This window comes from Stenella coeruleoalba (assembly GCF_951394435.1).
Source record: "Stenella coeruleoalba genome assembly, contig: scaffold_34, whole genome shotgun sequence".
In the NCBI taxonomy this organism is placed as follows: domain Eukaryota; kingdom Metazoa; phylum Chordata; class Mammalia; order Artiodactyla; family Delphinidae; genus Stenella; species Stenella coeruleoalba.
Window position 1 is genome coordinate 2,866,671 of NW_027646159.1, and position 23,686 is coordinate 2,890,356.

Genomic DNA, 23,686 nt, shown 5'->3' on the forward strand with positions numbered 1-23,686 from the left:
TGTCCTGCCTTTCTGGATTTTACACTTTTTTCAGATGGCCCTTTTGTCCGGGGAGAAGTGAGACTTCATTGTAGTGCAGATTTCCTTTGCAAGCTTGCTTGGTTGGCCAAAAAGGGCGTATGCGTTTTTTCCTGAATATATTCAGGAAAAAACGCATATGCCCTTTTTGGCCAAGTGCATCATTGTGGACGTTCTGCCTCTTTTCCTATGCTTTCAATGCAATTCCAGTCTACCTCCTGAAATCGGTTTCCTGCAATTCTGCCCCGCTTTCAAGTCCTCTTGGCAGCCTTACTTCAGTCTATTTTTGGACGATAGCTGTCATTTATAACTCTGCAGGTTTGTGAATTACAGTGCCCCTGAGCTCCTTTCTTCAACTCGCTTTCTTTTGAGCTGGCCGCAACACCGCAGGATGGCTTCAGGCCCTAATCTGGTTCCGGTACGGCACGCTGAGCGATGGGTTATTTCCTCTTCCTGGTGGGAAATGAGAGTTAAATATGCCCGTCCAGACACCTCCAGGTAGCCTCTCATTGGTTCGCACTATTCCTGTTCATCTTCCGCAGAAATTGCAAACTGGGCCAAACAGGAGGTTAAAGGGACTGACTCTCCAAGTCGGGAGAGTGTTAGTAAAGCGTCTGGAATGTTGCACCCGAGTACCAGGGGAGGAAAACTGAGACATATTTGAACACGTCTCCCGTTCACATGGTTGATCATACTCTGGGTTCCACATGCGTGTTTTAGCTGAAGGAAGAATACCTTAAACCTGGAGAGTTGAGACCCGTGGAATGGGAACCATGCAATATGACTTCAAAGGGTCTTCATTTGCTCACCGAACCTCTCCAATCCTATCACTGCTGCGTTTATTCCCCTGTACACACGCTTGATTCTCTTTTGGAGACATAGCAATCCATAGGTTTTAAGATACTTACTAGTCAGGTACATTCTTAGGCGTTTAATATGGGGTTTTGAGTCCATTTCGTTGAACAAGGAGTAGCTCTTGTCTATTCCATATTTGGCTTAAGGAACTTTATCTGTGCTCATTTCAATCTCTGGTTTTATGCAGCACCCCAACTTACCTTTCCCCTTAAGCAAGCATAAGTTGGTTTTCTAAATTTGAGACCCTGTTCTGTTTTGGAATGCAGTTCCTGTGTAGCCAAGTTTACATTCCGTGTATTAGTGATATCTTATGATGTTTCTTTTTCTGTGTGACTTATTTCAGTTAGAATCATCGTACCTGAATCCACTCATTATGCTGCTACGGGCCTGATGACATAGATTTCATTGCTGAGTGATACTGCATTGTACGTAAGTACCACAAGTTCTTTATCCATTTTTCACTTTCTGTGATATTGAACTTGTACGGTAAACGAGGTTCTTGTAAACGGAGGCGTCCCAAACTTTGGGGTGGCTGTGTCTTTTTGATTTTAATTTCCCTAAGCTATAGGACCATAAGTGGAAGTGCCCTAGGCTCTGTTGCTTTGTTTTTTAGATGTTTCAGGAAACACCATACACTTCTCCGGAGTGTCTGTTGGCAATTTACATTCCGCCCATCAGCATAACAAGGCTCCCAGTTCTCCATGGCCTGTCCTGCCTTTCTGGATTTTACACTTTTTTCAGATGGCCCTTTTGACCGGGGAGAAGTGAGACTTCATTGTAGTGTAGATTTCCTTTGCAAGCTTGCTTGGTTGGCCAAAAAGGGCGTATGCGTTTTTTCCTGAATATATTCACGAAAAAACGCATACGCTCTTTTTGGCCAAGTGCATCATTGTGGACGTTCTGCCTCTTTTCCTATGCTTTCAATGCAATTCCAGTCTACCTCTTGAAATCGGTTTCCTGCAATTCTGCCCCGCTTTCAAGTCCTCTTGGCAGCCTTACTTCAGTATATTTTTGGACGATAGCTGTCATTTATAACTCTGCAGGTTTGTGAATTACAGTGCCCCTGAGCTCCTTTCTTCAACACGCTTTCTTTTGAGCTGGCCGCAACACCGCAGGATGTCTTCAGGCCCTAATCTGGTTCAGGCACGGCACGCTGAGCCTTTGGTTAATTCCTCTTCCTGGTGGGAAATGAGAGTTAAATTTGCCCATCCAGACACCTCCGGCTAGTCTCTCATTGGTTCTCGCTATTCCTGTTCATCTTCCACAGAAATTGCAAACTGGGCCAAACAGGAGGTTAAAGGGACTGACTCTCCAAGTGGGGAGAGTGTTAGTAAAGCGTCTGGAATGTTGCACCCGAGCACCAGGGGAGGAAAACTGAGACATATTTGAACACGTCTCCCGATCACATGGTTGATCATACTTGGGTTCCACATGCATGTTTAAGCTGAAGGAAGAATACCTTAAACCTGGAGAGTTAAGACCTGTGTAATGGGTACCATGCAATATGACTTCAAAGGGTCTTCATTTGCTCACCGAACCTCTCCAATCCTATCACTGCTGCGTTTTTGCCCCTGTACACATGCTTGATTCTCTTTCGGAGACATAGCAATCTATAGCATTTAAGATACTTACTAGTCAGGTACATTCGTAGGCGTTTAATATGCGGTGTTGAGTCCATTTCGTTGAGCAAGGAGTAGCTCTTGTCTATTCCATATTTGGCTTAAGGAACTTTATCTGTGCTCATTTCAATCTCTGGTTTTATGCAGCACCACAACTCACATTTCCCCTTAAGCAAGCATAAGTTGGTTTTCTAAATTTGAGAACGTGTTCTGTTTTGGAATTCAGTTCCTGTGTAGCCAAGTTTACATTCCGTGTATTAGTGATATCTTATGATGTTTCTTTTTCTGTGTGACTTATTTCAGTTAGAATCATCATACCTGAATCCACTCATTATGCTGCTACGGGCCTGATGACATAGATTTCATTGCTGAGTGATACTGCATTGTACGTAACTACCACAAGTTCTTTATCCATTTTTCACTTTCTGTGATATTGAACTTGTACGGTAAACGAGGTTCTTGTAAACAGAGGCGTCCCAAACTTTGAGGTGGCTGTGTCTTTTTGATTTTAATTTCCCTAAACTATAGGACCATAAGTGGAAGTGCCCTAGGCTGTGTTGCTTTGTTTTTTAGATGTTTCAGGAAACACCATACACTTCTCCTGAGTGTCTGTTGGCAATTTACCTCCCGCCCATCAGCATAACAAGGCTCCCAGTTCTCCATGGCCTCTCCTGCCTTTCTGGATTTTACACTTTTTTCAGATGGCCCTTTTGACCGGGGAGAAGTGAGACTTCATTGTAGTGCAGATTTCTTTGCAAGCTTGCTTGGTTGGCCAAAAAGGGCGTATGCGTTTTTTCCTGAATATATTCAGGAAAAAACGCATACGCACTTTTTGGCCAAGTGCATCATTGTGGACGTTCTGCCTCTTTTCCTATGCTTTCAATGCAATTCCAGTCTACCTCCTGAAATCGGTTTCCTGCAATTCTGCCCTGCTTTCAAGTCCTCTTGGCAGCCTTACTTCAGTCTATTTTTGGACGATAGCTGTCATTTATAACTCTGCAGGTTTGTGAATTACAGTGCCCCTGAGCTCCTTTCTTCAACTCGCTTTCTTTTGAGCTGGCCGCAACACCGCAGGATGGCTTCAGGCCCTAATCTGGTTCCGGCCGGGCATGCTGAGCCTTTGGTTAATTCCTCTTCCTGGTGGGAAATGAGAGTTAAATTTGCCCGTCCAGACACCTCCAGCTAGCCTCTCATTGGTTCTCGCTATTCCTGTTCATCTTCCGCAGAAATTTCAAACTGGGCCAAACAGGAAGTTAAAGGAACTGACTCTCCAAGACGGGAGAGTGTTAGTAAAGCGTCTGGAATGTTGCACCCGAGTACCAGGGGAGGAAAACTGAGACATATTTGAACACGTTTCCTGTTCACATGGTTGATCATACTCTGGGTTCCACATGCATGTTTTAGCTGAAGGAAGAATACCTTAAAACTGGAGAGTTTAGACCAGTGTAATGGGTACCATGCAATATGACTTCAAAGGGTCTTCATTTGCTCACCGAACCTCTCCAATCCTATCACTGCTGCGTTTATGCCCCTGTACACATGCTTGATTCTCTTTCGGAGACATAGCAATCCATAGGTTTTAAGATACTTACTAGTCAGGTACATTCTTAGGCGTTTAATATGCGGTGTTGAGTCCATTTCGTTGAGCAAGGAGTAGCTCTTGTCTATTCCATATTTGGCTTAAGGAACTTTATCTGTGCTCATTTCAATCTCTGGTTTTATGCAGCACCCCAACTCACCTTTACCCTTAAGCAAGCATAAGTTGGTTTTCTAAATTTGAGAACCTGTTCTGTTCTGTAATTCAGTTCCTGTGTAGCCAAGTTTACATTCCGTGTATTAGTGATATCTTATGATGTTTCTTTTTCTTTGTGACTTATTTCAGTTAGAATCATCATACCTGAATCCACTCATTGTGCTGCTAAGGGCCTGATGACATAGATTTCATTGCTGAGTGATATTGCTTTGTAAGTGAATACCAAAACTTCTTTATCCATTTTTCACTTTCTGCGATGTTGAACTTGTACTGTAAACGAGGTTCTTGTAAACAGAGCCGTTCCAAATTTTGGGGTGGCTGTGTCTTTTTTATTTTAATTTCCCTAAGCTATAGGACCATAAGTGGAAGTGCCCTAGGCTCTGTTGCTTTGTTTTTTAGATGTTTCAGGAAACACCATACACTTCTTCGGAGTGTCTGTTGGCAATTTACATCCCGCCCATCAGCATAACAAGGCTCCCAGTTCTCCATGGCCTGTTGCCTTTCTGGATTTTACACTTTTTTCAGATGGCCCTTTTGACCGGGGGGAAGTGAGACTTCATTGTAGTGCAGATTTCCTTTGCAAGCTTGCTTGGTTGGCCAAAAAGGGCGTATGCGTTTTTTCCTGAATATATTCAGGAAAAAACGCATACGCCCTTTTTGGCCAAGTGCATCATTGTGGACGTTCTGCCTCTTTTCCTATGCTTCCAATGCAATTCCAGTCTACCTCCTGAAATCGATTTCCTGCAATTCTGCACCACTTTCAAGTCCTCTTGGCAGCCTTACTTCAGTCTATTTTTGGACGATAGCTGTCATTTATAACTCTGCAGGTTTGTGAATTACAGTGCCCCTGAGCTCGTTTCTTCAACTCGCTTTCTTGTGACCTGGCCGCAACACTGCAGGATGGCTTCAGGCCCTAATCTGGTTCCGGGCCGGCATGCTAAGCCTTTGGTTAATTCCTCTTCCTGGTGGGAAATCAGAGTTAAATTTGCCCGTCCAGACACCTCCAGCTAGTCTCTCATTGGTTCTCGCTATTTCTGTTCATCTTCCACAGAAATTGCAAACTGGGCCAAACAGGAGGTTAAAGGGACTGACTCTCCAAGTGGGGAGAGTGTTAGTAAAGCGTCTGGAATGTTGCACCCGAGTACCAGGGTACGAAAACTGAGACATATTTGAACACGTCTCCCGATCACATGGTTGATCATACTCTAGGTTCCACATGCATGTTTTATCTGAAGGAAGAATACCTTAAACCTGGGTAGTTGAAACCCGTGGAATGGGTACCATGCAATATGACTTCAAAGGGTCTTCATTTGCTCACGAACCTCTCCAATCCTATCACTGCTGCATTTATGCCCCTGTACACATGCTTGATTCGCTTTCGGAGACATAGCAATCCATAGGTTTTAAGATACTTACTAGTCAGGTACATTCTTAGGCGTTTAATATGCGGTGTTGAGTCCATTTCGTTGAGCAAGGAGTAGCTCTTGTCTATTCCATATTTGGCTTAAGGAACTTTATCTGTGCTCATTTCAATCTCTGGTTTTATGCAGCACCCCAACTCACCTTTACCCTTAAGCAAGCATAAGTTGGTTTTCTAAATTTGAGACCCTGTTCTGTTCTGTAATTCAGTTCCTGTGTAGCCAAGTTTACATTCCGTGTATTACTGATATCTTATGATGTTTCTTTTTCTGTGTGACTTATTTCAGTTAGAATCATCATACCTGAATCCACTCATTGTGCTGCTAAAGGCCTGATGACATAGATTTCATTGCTGAGTGATATTGCTTTGTAAGTAAATACCACAACTTCTTTATCCATTTTTCACTTTCTGCGATGTTGAACTTGTACTGTAAACGAGGTTCTTGTAAACAGAGGCGTCCCAAACTTTGGGGTGGCTGTGTCTTTTTGATTTTAATTTCCCTAAGCTATAGGAGCATAACTGGCAGTGCCCTAGGCTCTGTTGCTTTGTTTTTTAGATGTTTCAGGAAACACCATACACTTCTCCAGAGTGGTTGTTGGCAATTTACATCCCGCCCATCAGCATAACAAGGCTCCCAGTTCTCCATGGCCTGTCCTGCCTTTCTGGATTTTACACTTTTTTCAGATGGCCCTTTTGACCGGGGGGAAGTGAGACTTCATTGTAGTGCAGATTTCCTTTGCAAGCTTGCTTGGTTGGCCAAAAAGGGCGTATGCGTTTTTTCCTGAATATATTCAGGAAAAAACGCATACGCCCTTTTTGGCCAAGTGCATCATTGTGGACGTTCTGCCTCTTTTCCTATGCTTTCAATGCAATTCCAGTCTACCTCCTGAAATATGTTTCCTGCAATTCTGCCCCGCTTTCAAGTCCTCTTGGCAGCCTTACTTCAGTCTATTTTTGGACGATAGCTGTCATTTATAACTCTGCAGGTTTGTGAATTACAGTGCCCCTGAGCTCCTTTCTTCAACTCGCTTTCTTGTGACCTGGCCGCAACACCGCAGGATGGCTTCAGGCCCTAATATGGTTCCGGCCCGGCACGCTGAGCCTTTGGTTATTTCCTCTTCCTGGTGGGAAATGAGAGTTAAATTTGCCCGTCCAGACACCTCCAGCTAGTCTCTCATTGGTTCTCGCTATTCCTGTTCATCTTCCGCAGAAATTGCAAACTGGGCCAAACAGCAGGTTAAAGGCGCTGACTCTCCAAGTGGGGAGAGTGTTAGTAAAGCGTCTGGAATGTTGCACCCGAGTACCAGGGGAGGAAATCTGAGACATATTTGAACACGTCTCCCGTTCACATGGTTGATCATACTTGGATTCCACATACATGTTTTAGCTGAAGGAAGAATACCTTAAACCTGGAGAGTTAAGACCCGTGTAAAGGGTACCATGCAATATGACTTCAAAGGGTCTTCATTTGCTCACCGAACCTCTCCAATCCTATCACTGCTGCGTTTATGTCCCTGTACACATGCTTGATTCTCTTTCGGAGACATAGCAATCCATAGGTTTTAATATACTTACTAGTCAGGTACATTCTTAGGCGTTTAATATGCGGTGTTGAGTCCATTTCGTTGAGCAAGGAGTAGCTCTTGTCTATTCCATATTTGGCTTAAGGAACTTTATCTGTGCTCATTTCAATCTCTGGTTTTATGCAGCACCCCAACTCACCTTTCCCCTTAAGCAAGCATAAGTTGGTTTTCTAAATTTGAGACCCTCTTCTGTTCTGTAATTCAGTTCCTGTGTAGCCAAGTTTACATTCCGTGTATTACTGATATCTTATGATGTTTCTTTTTCTTTGTGACTTATTTCAGTTAGAATCATCATACCTGAATCCACTCATTGTGCTGCTAAGGGCCTGATGACACAGATTTCATTGCTGAGTGATATTGCTTTGTAAGTAAATACCACAACTTCTTTATCCATTTTTCACTTTCTGCGATGTTGAACTTGTACTGTAAATGAGGTTCTTATAAACAGAGCCGTTCCAAACTTTGGGGTGGCTGTGTCTTTTTGATTTTAATTTCCCTAAGCTATAGGACCATAAGTGGAAGTGCCCTAGGTTCTGTTGCTTTGTTTTTTAGATGTTTCAGGAAACACCATACACTCCTCCCGAGTGGTTGTTGGCAATTTACATCCCGCCCATCAGCATAACAAGGCTCCCAGTTCTCCATGGCCTGTCCTGCCTTTCTGGATTTTACACTTTTTTCAGATGGCCCTTTTGACCGGGGGGAAGTGAGACTTCATTGTAGTGCAGATTTCCTTTGCAAGCTTGCTTGGTTGGCCAAAAAGGGCGTATGCGTTTTTTCCTGAATATATTCAGGAAAAAACGCATACGCCCTTTTTGGCCAAGTGCATCATTGTGGACGTTCTGCCTCTTTTCCTATGCTTTCAATGAAATTCCAGTCTACCTCCTGAAATCGGTTTCCTGCAATTCTGCCCTGCTTTCAAGTCCTATTGGCAGCCTTACTTCAGTCTATTTTTGGACGATAGCTGTCATTTATAACTCTGCAGGTTTGTGAATTACAGTGCCCCTGAGCTCCTTTCTTCAACTCGCTTTCTTTTTAGCTGGCCGCAACACCGCAAGATGGCTTCAGGCCCTAATCTGGTTCCGGTACGGCACGCTGAGCCTTTGGTTATTTCCTCTTCCTGGTGGGAAATGAGAGTTAAATTTGCCCGTCCAGACACCTCCAGCTAGTCTCTCATTGGTTCTCGCTATTCCTGTTCATCTTCCGCAGAAATTGCAAACTGGGCCAAACAGGAGGTTAAAGGGACTGACTCTCCAAGTCGGGAGAGTGTTAGTAAAGGGTCTGGAATGTTGCACCCGAGTACCAGGGTACGAAAACTGAGACATATTTGAACACGTCTCCCGATCACATGGTTGATCATACTCTAGGTTCCACATGCATGTTTTAGCTGAAGGAAGAATACCTTAAACCTGGGTAGTTGAAACCCGTGGAATGAGTACCATGCAATATGACTTCAAAGGGTCTTCATTTGCTCACCGAACCTCTCCAATCCTATCACTGCCGCGTTTATGCCCCTGTACACATGCTTGATTCTCTTTCGGAGACATAGCAATCCATAGGTTTTAAGATACTTACTAGTCAGGTACATTCTTAGGCGTTTAATATGCGGTGTTGAGTCCATTTCGTTGAGCAAGGAGTAGCTCTTGTCTATTCCATATTTGGTTTAAGGAACTTTATCTTTGCTCATTTCGAACTCTGGTTATGCAGCACCCCAACTCACCTTTACCCTTAAGCAAGCATAAGTTAGTTTTCTAAATTTGAGACCCTGTTCTGTTCTGTAATTAAGTTCCTGTGTAGCCAAGTTTACATTCCGTGTATTACTGATATATTATGATGTTTCTTTTTCTGTGTACTTATTTCAGTTAGAATTATCATACCTGAATCCACTCATTGTGCTGCTAAGGGACTGATGACATAGATTTCATTGCTGAGTGATATTGCATTGTAAGTAAATACCACAACTTCTTTATCCATTTTTCACTTTCTGCGATGTTGAACTTGTACTTTAAACGAGGTTCTTGTAAACAGAACGGTTCCAAACTTTGGGGTGGCTGTGTCTTTTTTATTTTAATTTCCCTAAGCTATAGGACCATAAGTGGAAGTGCCCTAGGCTCTGTTGCTTTGTTTTTTAGATGTTTCAGGAAACACCATACACTTCTCCCGAGTGTCTGTTGGCAATTTACATCCCGCCCATCAGCATAACAAGGTTCCAAGTTCTCCATGGCCTGTCCTGCCTTTCTGGATTTTACACTTTTTTCAGATGGCCCTTTTGACCGGGGGGAAGTGAGACTTCATTGTAGTGCAGATTTCCTTTGCAAGCTTGCTTGGTTGGCCAAAAAGGGCGTATGCGTTTTTTCCTGAATATATTCAGGAAAAAACGCATACGCCCTTTTTGGCCAAGTGCATCATTGTGGACGTTCTGCCTCTTTTCCTATGCTTTCAATGCAATTCCAGTCTACCTCCTGAAATCGGTTTCCTGCAATTCTGCCCCGCTTTCAAGTCCTCTTGGCAGCCTTACTTCAGTCTATTTTTGGATGATAGCTGTCATTTATAACTCTGCAGGTTTGTGAATTACAGTGCCCCTGAGCTCCTTTCTTCAACTCGCTTTCTTTTGAGCTGGCCGCAACACCGCAGGATGGCTTCAGGCCCTAATCTGGTTCCGGTACGGCACGCTGAGCCTTTGGTTATTTCCTCTTCCTGGTGGGAAATGAGAGTTAAATTTCCCCGTCCAGACACCTCCAGCTAGCCTCTCATTGGTTCTCGCTATTCCTGTTCATCTTCCGCAGAAATTGCAAACTGGGCCAAACAGGAGGTTAAAGACGCTGACTCTCCAAGTGGGGAGAGTGTTAGTAAAGCGTCTGGAATGTTGCACCCGAGTACCAGGGGAGGAAAACTGAGACATATTTGAACACGTCTCCCGATCACATGGTTGATCATACTCTGGGTTCCACATGCATGTTTTAGCTGAAGGAAGAATACCTAAAACCTGGGTAGTTGAAACCCGTGGAATGGGTACCATGCAATATGACTTCAAAGGGTCTTCATTTGCTCACCGAACCTCTCCAATCCCATCACTTGTGCGTTTATGCCCCTGTACACATGCTTGATTCTCTTTTGGAGACATAGCAATCCATAGGTTTTAAGATACTTATAATCAGGTACATTCTTAGGGGTTTAATATGCGGTGTTGAGTCCATTTCGTTGAGCAAGGAGTAGCTCTTGTCTATTCCATATTTGACCTAAGGAACTTTATCTGTGCTCATTTCAATCTCTGATTTTATGCAGAAACCCAACTCACCTTTCCCCTTAAGCAAGCATAAGTTGGTTTTCTAAATTTGAAACCCTGTTCTATTCTGTAATTCAGTTCCTGTGTAGCCAAGTTTACATTCCGTGTATTACTGATATCCTATGATGTTTCTTTTTCTGTGTGACCTATTTCAGTTAGAATCATCATACCTGAATCCACTCATTGTGCTGCTAAGGGCCTGATGACACAGATTTCATTGCTGAGTGATATTGCTTTGTAAGTAAATACCACAACTTCTTTATCCATTTTTCACTTTCTGCGATGTTGAACTTGTACTGTAAACGAGGTTCTTGTAAACAGATCCGTTCGAAACTTTGGGGTGGCTGTGTGTTTTTGATTTTAATTTCCCTAAGCTATAGGACCATAAGTGGAAGTGCCCTAGGTTCTGTTGCTTTGTTTTTTAGATGTTTCAGGAAACACCATACACTTTTCCCTAGTGGTTGTTGGCAATTTACATCCCGCCCATCAGCATAACAAGGCTCCCAGTTCTCCATGGCCTGTCCTGCCTTTCTGGATTTTACACTTTTTTCAGATGGCCCTTTTGTCCGGGGAGAAGTGAGACTTCATTGTAGTGCAGATTTCCTTTGCAAGCTTGCTTGGTTGGCCAAAAAGGGCGTATGCGTTTTTTCCTGAATATATTCAGGAAAAAACGCATACGCCCTTTTTGGCCAAGTGCATCATTGTGGACGTTCTGCCTCTTTTCCTATGCTTTCAATGCAATTCCAGTCTACCTCTTGAAATCGGTTTCCTGCAATTCTGCCCCGCTTTCAAGTCCTCTTGGCAGCCTTACTTCAGTCTATTTTTGGACGATAGCTGTCATTTATAACTCTGCAGGTTTGTGAATTACAGTGCCCCTGAGCTCCTTTCTTCAACACGCTTTCTTTTGAGCTGGCCGCAACACCGCAGGATGTCTTCAGGCCCTAATCTGGTTCAGGCACGGCACGCTGAGCCTTTGGTTAATTCCTCTTCCTGGTGGGAAATGAGAGTTAAATTTGCCCATCCAGACACCTCCGGCTAGTCTCTCATTGGTTCTCGCTATTCCTGTTCATCTTCCACAGAAATTGCAAACTGGGCCAAACAGGAGGTTAAAGGGACTGACTCTCCAAGTGGGGAGAGTGTTAGTAAAGCGTCTGGAATGTTGCACCCGAGCACCAGGGTACGAAAACTGAGACATATTTGAACACGTCTCCCGATCACATGGTTGATCATACTCTAGGTTCCACATGCATGTTTTAGCTGAAGGAAGAATATCTTAAACCTGGGTAGTTGAAACCCGTGGAATGGGTACCGTGCAATATGACTTCAAATGGTCTTCATTTGCTCACCGAACCTCTCCAATCCTATCACTGCTGCGTTTATGTCCCTGTACACATGCTTGATTCTCTTTCGGAGACATAGCAATCCATAGGTTTTAAGATACTTACTAGTCAGGTACATTCTTAGGCGTTTAATATGCGGTGTTGAGTCCATTTCGTTGAGCAAGGAGTAGCTCTTGTCTATTCCATATTTGGCTTAAGGAACTTTATCTGTGCTCATTTCAATCTCTGGTTTTATGCAGCAACCCAACTCACATTTCCCCTTAAGCAAGCATAAGTTGGTTTTCTAAATTTGAGAACGTGTTCTGTTTTGGAATTCAGTTCCTGTGTAGCCAAGTTTACATTCCGTGTATTAGTGATATCTTATGATGTTTCTTTTTCTGTGTGACTTATTTCAGTTAGAATCATCGTACCTGAATCCACTCATTATGCTGCTATGGGTCTGATGACATAGATTTCATTGCTGAGTGATACTGCATTGTACGTAACTACCACAAGTTCTTTATCCATTTTTCACTTTCTGTGATATTGAACTTGTACGGTAAACGAGGTTCTTGTAAACAGAGGCGTCCCAAACTTTGAGGTGACTGTGTCTTTTTGATTTTAATTTCCCTAAGCTATAGGACCATAAGTGGAAGTGCCCTAGGCTCTGTTGCTTTGTTTTTTAGATGTTTCAGGAAACACCATACACTTCTCCCGAGTGTCTGTTGGCAATTTACATCCCGCCCATCAGCATAACAAGGCTCCCAGTTCTCCATGGCCTGTCCTGCCTTTCTGGATTTTACACTTTTTTCAGATGGCCCTTTTGACCGGGGGGAAGTGAGACTTCATTGTAGTGCAGATTTCCTTTGCAAGCTTGCTTGGTTGGCCAAAAAGGGCGTATGCGTTTTTTCCTGAATATATTCAGGAAAAAACGCATACGCCCTTTTTGGCCAAGTGCATCATTGTGGACGTTCTGCCTCTTTTCCTATGCTTTCAATGCAATTCCAGTCTACCTCCTGAAATCGGTTTCCTGCAATTCTGCCCCGCTTTCAAGTCCTCTTGGCAGCCTTACTTCAGTATATTTTTGGACGATAGCTGTCATTTATAACTCTGCAGCTTTGTGAATTACAGTGCCCCTGAGCTCCTTTCTTCAACTCGCTTTCTTTTGAGCTGGCCGCAACACCGCAGGATGTCTTCAGGCCCTAATCTGGTTCCGGCACGGCACGCTGAGCCTTTGGTTAATTCCTCTTCCTGGTGGGAAATGAGAGTTAAATTTGCCCGTCCAGACACCTCCAGCTAGCCTCTCATTGGTTCTCGCTATTCCTGTTCATCTTCCGCAGAAATTGCAAACTGGGCCAAACAGGAGGTTAAAGGCGCTGACTCTCCAAGTCGGGAGAGTGTTAGTAAAACGTCTGGAATGTTGCACCGAAGTACCAGGGGACGAAAACTGAAACATATTTGAACACGTCTCCCGATCACATGGTTGATCATACTCTAGGTTCCACATGCATGTTTTAGCTGAAGGAAGAATACCTTAAACCTGGGTAGTTGAAACCCGTGGAATGGGTACCATGCAATATGACTTCAAAGGGTCTTCATTTGCTCACCGAATCTCTCCAATCCTATCACTGCTGCGTTTATGACCCTTGTACACACGCTTGATTCTCTTTTGGAGACATAGCAATCCATAGGTTTTAAGATACTTACTAGTCAGGTATATTCTTAGGCGTTTAATATGGGGTGTGGAGTCCATTTCGTTGAGCAAGGAGTATGTCTTGTCTATTCCATATTTGGCTTAAGGAACTTTATCTGTGCTCATTTCAATTTCTGGTTTTATGCAGCACCCCAACTCACCTTTCCCCTTAAACAAGCATAAGTTGGTTTTCTAAATTTGACACCCTTTTCTGTTTTGTAATTCAGTTCCTCTGTAGCCAAGTTTAAATTCCATGTATTAGTGATATTTTTTGATGTTTCTTTTTCTGTGTGACTTATTTCAGTTAGAATCACCATACCCAAATCCACTCATTATGCTGCTACGGGCCTGGTGACATAGATTTCATTGCTGAGTGATATTGCATTGTACATGAGTGTCACAACTTCTTTATCCATTTTTCACTTTCTGTGATATTGAACTTGTACGGTAAACGAGGTTCTTGTAAACAGAGGCGTCCCAAACTTTGGGGTGGCTGTGTCTTTTTGATTTTAATTTCCCTAAGCTATAGGACCATAAATGGAAGTGCACTAGGCTCTGTTGCTTTGTTTTTTAGATGTTTCAGGAAACACCATACACTTCTCCAGAGTGGCTGTTGGCAATTACATCCCGCCCATCAGCATAACAAGGCTCCCAGTTCTCCATGGCCTGTCCTGCCTTTCTGGATTTTACACTTTTTTCAGATGGCCCTTTTGACCGGGGGGAAGTGAGACTTCATTGTAGTGCAGATTTCCTTTGCAAGCTTGCTTGGTTGGCCAAAAAGGGCGTATGCGTTTTTTCCTGAATATATTCAGGAAAAAACGCATACGCCCTTTTTGGCCAAGTGCATCACTATGGACGTTCTGCCTCTTTTCCTATGCTTGAAATGCAATTCCTGTCTACCTCCTGAAATCGGTTTCCTGCAATTCTGCCCCGCTTTCAAGTCCTCTTGGCAGTCTTACTTCAGTATATTTTTGGACGATAGCTGTCATTTATAACTCTGCAGGTTTGTGAATTACAGTGCCCCTGAGCTCCTTTCTTCAACTCGCTTTCTTGTGAGCTGGCCGCAACACCGCAGGATGTCTTCAGGCCCTAATGTGGTACCGGCATGGCACGCTGAGCCTTTGGTTAATTCCTCTTCCTGGTGGGAAATGAGAGTTAAATTTGCCCGTTCAGACACTTCCAGGTAGTCTCTCATTGGTTCTCGCTATTCCTGTTCATCTTCCGCAGAAATTGCAAACTGGGGCAAACAGGAGGTTAAAGGCACTGACTCTCCAAGTAGGGAGAGTGTTAGTAAAGCATCTGGAATGTTGCACCCGAGTACCAGGGGAGGAAACCTGAGACATATTTGAACACGTCTCCCGTTCACACGGTTGATCATACTCTGGGTTCCACATGCATGTTTTAGCTGAAGGAAGAATACCTTAAACCTGGAGAGTTGAGACCCGTGTAATGGGTACCATGCAATATGACTTCAAAGGGTGTTCATTTGCTCACCGAACCTCTCCAATCCTATCACTGCTGCGTTTATGCCCCTGTACACACGCTTGATTCTCTTTTGGAGACATAGCAATCCATAGGTTTTAAGATACTTACTAGTCAGGTACATTCTTAGGCGTTTATTATGCGGTGTTGAGTCCATTTCGTTGAGCAAGGAGTAGCTCTTGTCTATTCCATATTTGGCTTAAGGAACTTTATCTGTGCTCATTTCAATCTCTGGTTTTATGCAGCACCCCAACTCACCTTTCCCCTTAAGCAAGCATAAGTTGGTTTTCTAAATTTGAGACCCTGTTCTGTTCTGTAATTCAGTTCCTGTGTAGCCAAGTTTACATTCCGTGTATTACTGATATCTTATGATGTTTCTTTTTCTGTGTGACTTATTTCAGTTAGAATCATCATACCTGAATCCACTCATTGTGCTGCTAAAGGCCTGATGACATAGATTTCATTGCTGAGTGATATTGCTTTGTAAGTAAATACCACAACTTCTTTATCCATTTTTCACTTTCTGCGATGTTGAACTTGTACTGTAAACGAGGTTCTTGTAAACAGAGGCGTCCCAAACTTTGGGGTGGCTGTGTCTTTTTGATTTTAATTTCCCTAAGCTATAGGAGCATAAGTGGCAGTGCCCTAGGCTCTGTTGCTTTGTTTTTTAGATGTTTCAGGAAACACCATACACTTCTCCCGAGTGGTTGTTGGCAATTTACATCCCGCCCATCAGCATAACAAGGCTCCCAGTTCTCCATGGCCTGTCCTGCCTTTCTGGATTTTACACTTTTTTCAGATGGCCCTTTTGACCGGGGTAAGTGAGACTTCATTGTAGTGCAGATTTCTTTGCAAGCTTGCTTGGTTGGCCAAAAAGGTCGTATGCGATTTTTCCTGAATATATTCAGGAAAAAACGCATACGCCCTTTTTGGCCAAGTGCATCATTGTGGACGTTCTGCCTCTTTTCCTATGCTTTCAATGCAATTCCAGTCTACCTCCTGAAATATGTTTCCTGCAATTCTGCCCCGCATTCAAGTCCTCTTGGCAGCCTTACTTCAGTCTATTTTTGGACGATAGCTGTCATTTATAACTCTGCAGGTTTGTGAATTACAGTGCCCCTGAGCTCCTTTCTTCAACTCGCTTTCTTGTGACCTGGCCGCAACACCGCAGGATGGCTTCAGGCCCTAATATGGTTCCGGCCCGGCACGCTGAGCCTTTGGTTATTTCCTCTTCCTGGTGGGAAATGAGAGTTAAATTTGCCCGTCCAGACACCTCCAGCTAGTCTCTCATTGGTTCTCGCTATTCCTGTTCATCTTCCGCAGAAATTGCAAACTGGGCCAAACAGGAGGTTAAAGGCGCTGACTCTCCAAGTGGGGAGAGTGTTAGTAAAGCGTCTGGAATGTTGCACCCGAGTACCAGGGGAGGAAATCTGAGACATATTTGAACACGTCTCCCGTTCACATGGTTGATCATACTTGGATTCCACATGCATGTTTTAGCTGAAGGAAGAATACCTTAAACCTGGAGAGTTAAGACCCGTGTAAAGGGTACCATGCAATATGACTTCAAAGGGTCTTCATTTGCTCACCGAACCTCTCCAATCCTATCACTGCTGCGTTTATGTCCCTGTACACATGCTTGATTCTCTTTCGGAGACATAGCAATCCATAGGTTTTAAGATACTTACTAGTCAGGTACATTCTTAGGCGTTTAATATGCGGTGTTGAGTCCATTTCGTTGAGCAAGGAGTAGCTCTTGTCTATTCCATATTTGGCTTAAGGAACTTTATCTGTGCTCATTTCAATCTCTGGTTTTATGCAGCACCCCAACTCACCTTTACCCTTAAGCAAGCATAAGTTGGTTTTCTAAATTTGAGACCCTCTTCTGTTCTGTAATTCAGTTCCTGTGTAGCCAAGTTTCCATTCCGTGTATTACTGATATCTTATGATGTTTCTTTTTCTGTGTGACTTATTTCAGTTAGAATCATCATACCTGAATCCACTCATTGTGCTGCTAAGGGCCTGATGACACAGATTTCATTGCTGAGTGATATTGCTTTGTAAGTAAATACCACTACTTCTTTATCCATTTTTCACTTTCTGCGATGTTGAACTTGTACTGTAAACGAGGTTCTTGTAAACAGAGGCGTCCCAAACTTTGGGGTGGCTGCGTCTTTTTGATTTTAATTTCCCTAAGCTATAGGACCATAAGTGGAAGTGCCCTAGGTTCTGTTGCTTTGTTTTTTAGATGTTTCAGGAAACACCATACACTTCTCCCGAGTGGTTGTTGGCAATTTACATCCCGCCCATCAGCATAACAAGGCTCCCAGTTCTCCATGGCCTGTCCTGCCTTTCTGGATTTTACACTTTTTTCAGATGGCCCTTTTGACCGGGGGGAAGTGAGACTTCATTGTAGTGCAGATTTCCTTTGCAAGCTTGCTTGGTTGGCCAAAAAGGGCGTATGCGTTTTTTCCTGAATATATTCAGGAAAAAACGCATACGCTCTTTTGGGCCAAGTGCATCATTGTGGACGTTCTGCCTCTTTTCCTATGCTTTCAATGCAATTCCAGTCTACCTCTTGAAATCGGTTTCCTGCAATTCTTCCCCGCTTTCAAGTCCTCTTGGCAGCCTTACTTCAGTCTATTTTTGGACGATAGCTGTCATTTATAACTCTGCAGGTTTGTGAATTACAGTGCCCCTGAGCTCCTTTCTTCAACACGCTTTCTTTTGAGCTGGCCGCAACACCGCAGGATGTCTTCAGGCCCTAATCTGGTTCAGGCACGGCACGCTGAGCCTTTGGTTAATTCCTCTTCCTGGTGGGAAATGAGAGTTAAATTTGCCCATCCAGACACCTCCGGCTAGTCTCTCATTGGTTCTCGCTATTCCTGTTCATCTTCCACAGAAATTGCAAACTGGGCCAAACAGGAGGTTAAAGGGACTGACTCTCCAAGTGGGGAGAGTGTTAGTAAAGCGTCTGGAATGTTGCACCCGAGCACCAGGGTACGAAAACTGAGACATATTTGAACACGTCTCCCGATCACATGGTTGATCATACTCTAGGTTCCACATGCATGTTTTAGCTGAAGGAAGAATATCTTAAACCTGGGTAGTTGAAACCCGTGGAATGGGTACCGTGCAATATGACTTCAAATGGTCTTCATTTGCTCACCGAACCTCTCCAATCCTATCACTGCTGCGTTTATGCCCCTGTACACATGCTTGATTCTCTTTCGGAGACATAGCAATCCATAGGTTTTAAGATACTTACTAGTCAGGTACATTCTTAGGCGTTTAATATGCGGTGTTGAGTCCATTTCGTTGAGCAAAGAGTAGCTCTTGTCTATTCCATATTTGGCTTAAGGAACTTTATCTGTGCTCATTTCAATCTCTGGTTTTATGCAGCAACCCAACTCACATTTCCCCTTAAGCAAGCATAAGTTGGTTTTCTAAATTTGAGAACGTGTTCTGTTTTGGAATTCAGTTCCTGTGTAGCCAAGTTTACATTCCGTGTATTAGTGATATCTTATGATGTTTCTTTTTCTGTGTGACTTATTTCAGTTAGAATCATCGTACCTGAATCCACTCATTATGCTGCTATGGGCCTGATGACATAGATTTCATTGCTGAGTGATACTGCATTGTACGTAACTACCACAAGTTCTTTATCCATTTTTCACTTTCTGTGATATTGAACTTGTACGGTAAACGAGGTTCTCGTAAACAGAGGCGTCCCAAACTTTGAGGTGGCTGTGTCTTTTTGATTTTAATTTCCCTAAGCTATAGGACCATAAGTGGAAGTGCCCTAGGCTCTGTTGCTTTGTTTTTTAGATGTTTCAGGAAACACCATACACTTCTCCCGAGTGTCTGTTGGCAATTTACATCCCGCCCATCAGCATAACAAGGCTCCCAGTTCTCCATGGCCTGTCCTGCCTTTCTGGATTTTACACTTTTTTCAGATGGCCCTTTTGACCGGGGGGAAGTGAGACTTCATTGTAGTGCAGATTTCCTTTGCAAGCTTGCTTGGTTGGCCAAAAAGGGCGTATGCGTTTTTTCCTGAATATATTCAGGAAAAAACGCATACGCCCTTTTTGGCCAAGTGCATCATTGTGGACGTTCTGCCTCTTTTCCTATGCTTTCAATGCAATTCCAGTCTACCTCCTGAAATCAGTTTCCTGCAATTCTGCCCCGCTTTCAAGTCCTCTTGGCAGCCTTACTTCAGTATATTTTTGGACGATAGCTGTCATTTATAACTCTGCAGCTTTGTGAATTACAGTGCCCCTGAGCTCCTTTCTTCAACTCGCTTTCTTTTGAGCTGGCCACAACACCGCAGGATGGCTTCAGGCCCTAATCTGGTTCCGGCACGGCACGCTGAGCCTTTGGTTAATTCCTCTTCCTGGTGGGAAATGAGAGTTAAATTTGCCCGTCCAGACACCTCCAGCTAGCCTCTCATTGGTTCTCGCTATTCCTGTTCATCTTCCGCAGAAATTGCAAACTGGGCCAAACAGGAGGTTAAAGGCGCTGACTCTCCAAGTCGGGAGAGTGTTAGTAAAACGTCTGGAATGTTGCACCGAAGTACCAGGGGACGAAAACTGAAACATATTTGAACACGTCTCCCGATCACATGGTTGATCATACTCTAGGTTCCACATGCATGTTTTAGCTGAAGGAAGAATACCTTAAACCTGGGTAGTTGAAACCCGTGGAATGGGTACCATGCAATATGACTTCAAAGGGTCTTCATTTGCTCACCGAATCTCTCCAATCCTATCACTGCTGCGTTTATGACCCTTGTACACACGCTTGATTCTCTTTTGGAGACATAGCAATCCATAGGTTTTAAGATACTTACTAGTCAGGTATATTCTTAGGCGTTTAATATGGGGTGTGGAGTCCATTTCGTTGAGCAAGGAGTATGTCTTGTCTATTCCATATTTGGCTTAAGGAACTTTATCTGTGCTCATTTCAATTTCTGGTTTTATGCAGCACCCCAACTCACCTTTCCCCTTAAACAAGCATAAGTTGGTTTTCTAAATTTGACACCCTTTTCTGTTTTGTAATTCAGTTCCTCTGTAGCCAAGTTTAAATTCCATGTATTAGTGATATTTTTTGATGTTTCTTTTTCTGTGTGACTTATTTCAGTTAGAATCACCATACCCAAATCCACTCATTATGCTGCTACGGGCCTGGTGACATAGATTTCATTGCTGAGTGATATTGCATTGTACATGAGTGTCACAACTTCTTTATCCATTTTTCACTTTCTGTGATATTGAACTTGTACGGTAAACGAGGTTCTTGTAAACAGAGGCGTCCCAAACTTTAGGGTGGCTGTGTCTTTTTGATTTTAATTTCCCTAAGCTATAGGACCATAAATGGAAGTGCACTAGGCTCTGTTGCTTTGTTTTTTAGATGTTTCAGGAAACACCATACACTTCTCCAGAGTGGCTGTTGGCAATTACATCCCGCCCATCAGCATAACAAGGCTCCCAGTTCTCCATGGCCTGTCCTGCCTTTCTGGATTTTACACTTTTTTCAGATGGCCCTTTTGACCGGGGGGAAGTGAGACTTCATTGTAGTGCAGATTTCCTTTGCAAGCTTGCTTGGTTGGCCAAAAAGGGCGTATGCGTTTTTTCCTGAATATATTCAGGAAAAAACGCATACGCCCTTTTTGGCCAAGTGCATCACTATGGACGTTCTGCCTCTTTTCCTATGCTTGAAATGCAATTCCTGTCTACCTCCTGAAATCGGTTTCCTGCAATTCTGCCCCGCTTTCAAGTCCTCTTGGCAGTCTTACTTCAGTATATTTTTGGACGATAGCTGTCATTTATAACTCTGCAGGTTTGTGAATTACAGTGCCCCTGAGCTCCTTTCTTCAACTCGCTTTCTTGTGAGCTGGCCGCAACACCGCAGGATGTCTTCAGGCCCTAATGTGGTACCGGCATGGCACGCTGAGCCTTTGGTTAATTCCTCTTCCTGGTGGGAAATGAGAGTTAAATTTGCCCGTTCAGACACTTCCAGGTAGTCTCTCATTGGTTCTCGCTATTCCTGTTCATCTTCCGCAGAAATTGCAAACTGGGGCAAACAGGAGGTTAAAGGCACTGACTCTCCAAGTAGGGAGAGTGTTAGTAAAGCATCTGGAATGTTGCACCCGAGTACCAGGGGAGGAAACCTGAGACATATTTGAACACGTCTCCCGTTCACACGGTTGATCATACTCTGGGTTCCACATGCATGTTTTAGCTGAAGGAAGAATACCTTAAACCTGGAGAGTTGAGACCCGTGTAATGGGTACCATGCAATATGACTTCAAAGGGTCTTCATTTGCTCACCGAACCTCTCCAATCCTATCACTGCTGCGTTTATGCCCCTGTACACACGCTTGATTCTCTTTTGGAGACATAGCAATCCATAGGTTTTAAGATACTTACTAGTCAGGTACATTCTTAGGCGTTTATTATGCGGTGTTGAGTCCATTTCGTTGAGCAAGGAGTAGCTCTTGTCTATTCCATATTTGGCTTAAGGAACTTTATCTGTGCTCATTTCAATCTCTGGTTTTATGCAGCACCCCAACTCACCTTTCCCCTTAAGCAAGCATAAGTTGGTTTTCTAAATTTGAGACCCTGTTCTGTTCTGTAATTCAGTTCCTGTGTAGCCAAGTTTACATTCCGTGTATTACTGATATCTTATGATGTTTCTTTTTCTGTGTGACTTATTTCAGTTAGAATCATCATACCTGAATCCACTCATTGTGCTGCTAAAGGCCTGATGACATAGATTTCATTGCTGAGTGATATTGCTTTGTAAGTAAATACCACAACTTCTTTATCCATTTTTCACTTTCTGCGATGTTGAACTTGTACTGTAAACGAGGTTCTTGTAAACAGAGGCGTCCCAAACTTTGGGGTGGCTGTGTCTTTTTGATTTTAATTTCCCTAAGCTATAGGAGCATAAGTGGCAGTGCCCTAGGCTCTGTTGCTTTGTTTTTTAGATGTTTCAGGAAACACCATACACTTCTCCCGAGTGGTTGTTGGCAATTTACATCCCGCCCATCAGCATAACAAGGCTCCCAGTTCTCCATGGCCTGTCCTGCCTTTCTGGATTTTACACTTTTTTCAGATGGCCCTTTTGACCGGGGTAAGTGAGACTTCATTGTAGTGCAGATTTCTTTGCAAGCTTGCTTGGTTGGCCAAAAAGGTCGTATGCGATTTTTCCTGAATATATTCAGGAAAAAACGCATACGCCCTTTTTGGCCAAGTGCATCATTGTGGACGTTCTGCCTCTTTTCCTATGCTTTCAATGCAATTCCAGTCTACCTCCTGAAATATGTTTCCTGCAATTCTGCCCCGCATTCAAGTCCTCTTGGCAGCCTTACTTCAGTCTATTTTTGGACGATAGCTGTCATTTATAACTCTGCAGGTTTGTGAATTACAGTGCCCCTGAGCTCCTTTCTTCAACTCGCTTTCTTGTGACCTGGCCGCAACACCGCAGGATGGCTTCAGGCCCTAATATGGTTCCGGCCCGGCACGCTGAGCCTTTGGTTATTTCCTCTTCCTGGTGGGAAATGAGAGTTAAATTTGCCCGTCCAGACACCTCCAGCTAGTCTCTCATTGGTTCTCGCTATTCCTGTTCATCTTCCGCAGAAATTGCAAACTGGGCCAAACAGGAGGTTAAAGGCGCTGACTCTCCAAGTGGGGAGAGTGTTAGTAAAGCGTCTGGAATGTTGCACCCGAGTACCAGGGGAGGAAATCTGAGACATATTTGAACACGTCTCCCGTTCACATGGTTGATCATACTTGGATTCCACATGCATGTTTTAGCTGAAGGAAGAATACCTTAAACCTGGAGAGTTAAGACCCGTGTAAAGGGTACCATGCAATATGACTTCAAAGGGTCTTCATTTGCTCACCGAACCTCTCCAATCCTATCACTGCTGCGTTTATGTCCCTGTACACATGCTTGATTCTCTTTCGGAGACATAGCAATCCATAGGTTTTAAGATACTTACTAGTCAGGTACATTCTTAGGCGTTTAATATGCGGTGTTGAGTCCATTTCGTTGAGCAAGGAGTAGCTCTTGTCTATTCCATATTTGGCTTAAGGAACTTTATCTGTGCTCATTTCAATCTCTGGTTTTATGCAGCACCCCAACTCACCTTTACCCTTAAGCAAGCATAAGTTGGTTTTCTAAATTTGAGACCCTCTTCTGTTCTGTAATTCAGTTCCTGTGTAGCCAAGTTTCCATTCCGTGTATTACTGATATCTTATGATGTTTCTTTTTCTGTGTGACTTATTTCAGTTAGAATCATCATACCTGAATCCACTCATTGTGCTGCTAAGGGCCTGATGACACAGATTTCATTGCTGAGTGATATTGCTTTGTAAGTAAATACCACTACTTCTTTATCCATTTTTCACTTTCTGCGATGTTGAACTTGTACTGTAAACGAGGTTCTTGTAAACAGAGCCGTTCCAAACTTAGGGGTGGCTGTGTCTTTTTGATTTTAATTTCCCTAAGCTATAGGACCATAAGTGGAAGTGCCCTAGGTTCTGTTGCTTTGTTTTTTAGATGTTTCAGGAAACACCATACACTTCTCCCGAGTGTCTGTTGGCAATTTACATCCCGCCCATCAGCATAACAAGGCTCCCAGTTCTCCATGGCCTG

General features: G+C 43.5%; 1 long non-coding RNA gene across 5 annotated transcripts in view; it reads left to right on the forward strand.

Moving 5' to 3' along the window:
- LOC307181295 overlaps positions 1-23,686 on the forward strand; it is a 1,377,052-nt gene that overhangs the window by 692,248 nt on the left and 661,118 nt on the right. The gene's annotated exons all lie outside the window — the stretch shown is intronic.